At 46.3% G+C, this 2,709-nt stretch overlaps 1 protein-coding gene across 3 annotated transcripts in view; it reads left to right on the forward strand.

Moving 5' to 3' along the window:
- Positions 1 to 2,709, forward strand: part of ASCC3 (activating signal cointegrator 1 complex subunit 3) — a 257,319-nt gene that overhangs the window by 64 nt on the left and 254,546 nt on the right. The window lies entirely within an intron of this gene.

Genomic DNA, 2,709 nt, shown 5'->3' on the forward strand with positions numbered 1-2,709 from the left:
GGCCCCGGCGGCTGCAGGCCTGTGCCCGGGCCCCAGCGCGGAGCTCGGCCGGCGGTACAGGGTCTCACCAATAAAGGCTGGGTCCCGTTCTCCGCTCGTTCTGTGTCTGGTCTTGGCCTCGGCGCGGTTGTTGGGGCGGCGGTAAGGGGAGTGTGGTCAAGTGGGGAGCAGCACAGGTGTTGGAGGGGCCCGAATACTTTCAGTACTTACTCCTGGTATTGGTAGATGTAAAGTGAGAATGAAAGAATTCAGAATTAAATAACCGGCACGTGGTCACGTAGAGTGTTTTTCCCTTTTGAGTATTCCTTGGTGCATTTTGGTGGGTAATGGTAAACTGACAGCATTGCTTGTAAATTGCATGACTGCCTTTTGTGTCCTGAGCCTTACCCTTCAGGAGAGTGAATCCTCTTGGAATTCAAATAATACCTATATTCAAAAGCTTCTATGAGTTGTGAATTTAGATTTTGTTGGATTTAATATACTAAAATCTGCGTAGGTCCTTTTCCCTCTTCAGGCTTTTTTAAAGAACTGACTGTGGAGTAATACTATTGAAATGGAACTAGTAATCTTCACTTTTGCAGAGAAGAGATGTAATAGTCAAGCTTAGTTATTTTCTTGAGGGTAGGCTCGACTTGAGTAGATGAGTAGAAATAATATTAGAAATTCTGGAGAAGATAAAACAAGGGCTACGTAAGTCCACGTGGTAGGTTGCAGAGATAAAGTTTTAGGAAAACCTGACCCTCTGTCAGTTTAGGTGGAAGCTGGCTTTCCTCTTAAGGCCGTGTTAATTGTATCAGTGAGGTGCTGCATCTAAGTAAACACACACTGCTTTTCAGCAGACCCAGTAATAAAATAATTTCCTTTGGATCTGACTTGCTTCTGGCCATGGCAGAGTAAACTTGCATCATCCTGGAATTAGGCATGTAGATACTTGGATCTTCTCATTTAGATGGTAACACTGACCAACTCCCAGCTTGGGCCTTTATGCATTGTATAATTTAGTTTAAATGTTAGACCTGCTTGGTTTTCTTGAAAAGCTAGCTTGGCCTTAGGAAGAGGTGAGGTCACCAGTTCCATTGAGTCAGAAAGAAGATAAGAAATTGTCAAGTGGCAATATTTTGTTCTGGCAATTCTTTGTTTATAAAACTTATTTTGGAGCTAAACCTGAAGTAGGTAGGCTTCCTGTTTTTAAAATTGAGAAGAGCACACACTGCTCTTTTTCACCCCTTTGTTTTCTTCTTGTTCTTTCCTTTCTGCAACTGACATAAACGTACTTGAAACATACCAAGGTGTTTCTCCTCCCAATAACCTGTTTAATGTGAGTTTGTTGTAGCTTTCCTAGTAGATAATGTCTTCTACATTGCTGGTTGTTTTTGTTATCTTCCACTGCATCTTTCTAAACCTGTTTGTGTCTTTCTAGAGACAGGGTGTGCAATAAAGACAACAGTACTCTAATGGAGTCTTTTAATACTGACTAGTGGAAGGACAACTTGGTATGTTTTAAGGCCTCACTCTCGTCTTTAAATATTGTTTCCTGTCTTTCCATATTTCCAGCATGACAAATAACATGATGATTGTCACTTGCTGTAGTCTGTAGATGTATTTCTGCTAAACTGCAACTAATGTGTTGTTTCTTGGCATCCTCTGTTTTTGTGGTTTCTTACTCTTGCTTTAATGTATATATATGATCTGGACGAGGGGATCGAGTGCACCCTCAGTAAGTTCGCAGACGACACCAAGCTGGGTGGCAGTGTTGATCTGCTGGAGGGTAGAGAGGCTCTGCAGAGAGATCTCGACAGGCTGGATCGATGGGCCGAGACCAACGGGATGAGGTTTAACAAGGCCAAGTGCCGGGTCCTGCACTTCGGTCACAACAACCCCAAGCAGCGCTACAGGCTGGGGGCAGAGTGGCTGGAGAGCTGCCTGGCAGAAAAGGACCTGGGGGTGTTGGTCGACTGTCGGCTGAACATGAGCCAGCAGTGTGCCCAGGTGGCCAAGAAGGCCAACAGCATCCTGGCCTGTATCAAGAACAGTGTGGCGAGTAGAGCCCGAGAGGTGATCGTCCCCCTGTACTCAGCACTGGTGAGGCCCCACCTCGAGTACTGTGTCCAATTTTGGGCCCCCAACCACAAGAGGGACATTGAGGTGCTGGAGCGGGTCCAGAGAAGGGCAACGAAGCTGGTGAGGGGTCTGGAGCACAAGTCTTACGAGGAGAGGCTGAGGGAACTGGGGTTGTTCAGTCTGGGGAAGAGGAGACTGAGGGGAGACCTTATAGCTCTGTACAAGTACCTGAAAGGAGGCTGTAGAGAGACGGGGGTCGGTCTCTTCTCCCAAGTTACAGATGATAGGACAAGGGGTAACGGCTTCAAGTTGCGCCAGGGGAAGTTCAGGTTGGATATTAGGAAACATTTCTTTACTGAAAGGGTTATCCAGCATTGGAATGGGCTGCCCAGGGAGGTGGTGGAGTCACCATCCCTGGAGGTATTTAAGAAACGTGTAGACATGGTTCTTCAGGGCATGATCTAGTGCCCAAGGTTACTGGTTTGTGGTGGGGTGCTGTGTGGGTGGGTGATGATTTTTTGGTTTGGAGGTTGTTGTTGTGTGTTCAGGTGGTGGGAGCTGGTGTTGTTGTGTGGGTTTTTTTGTTTTTGTTTTTTGGGTTTTTTTTGTGTGGTTGGACTCGATGATCTCTGAGGTCCCTTCCAACCA

Source organism: Calidris pugnax, unplaced genomic scaffold, assembly GCF_001431845.1.
Source record: "Calidris pugnax isolate Ruff unplaced genomic scaffold, ASM143184v1 scaffold219, whole genome shotgun sequence".
NCBI lineage: Eukaryota > Metazoa > Chordata > Aves > Charadriiformes > Scolopacidae > Calidris > Calidris pugnax.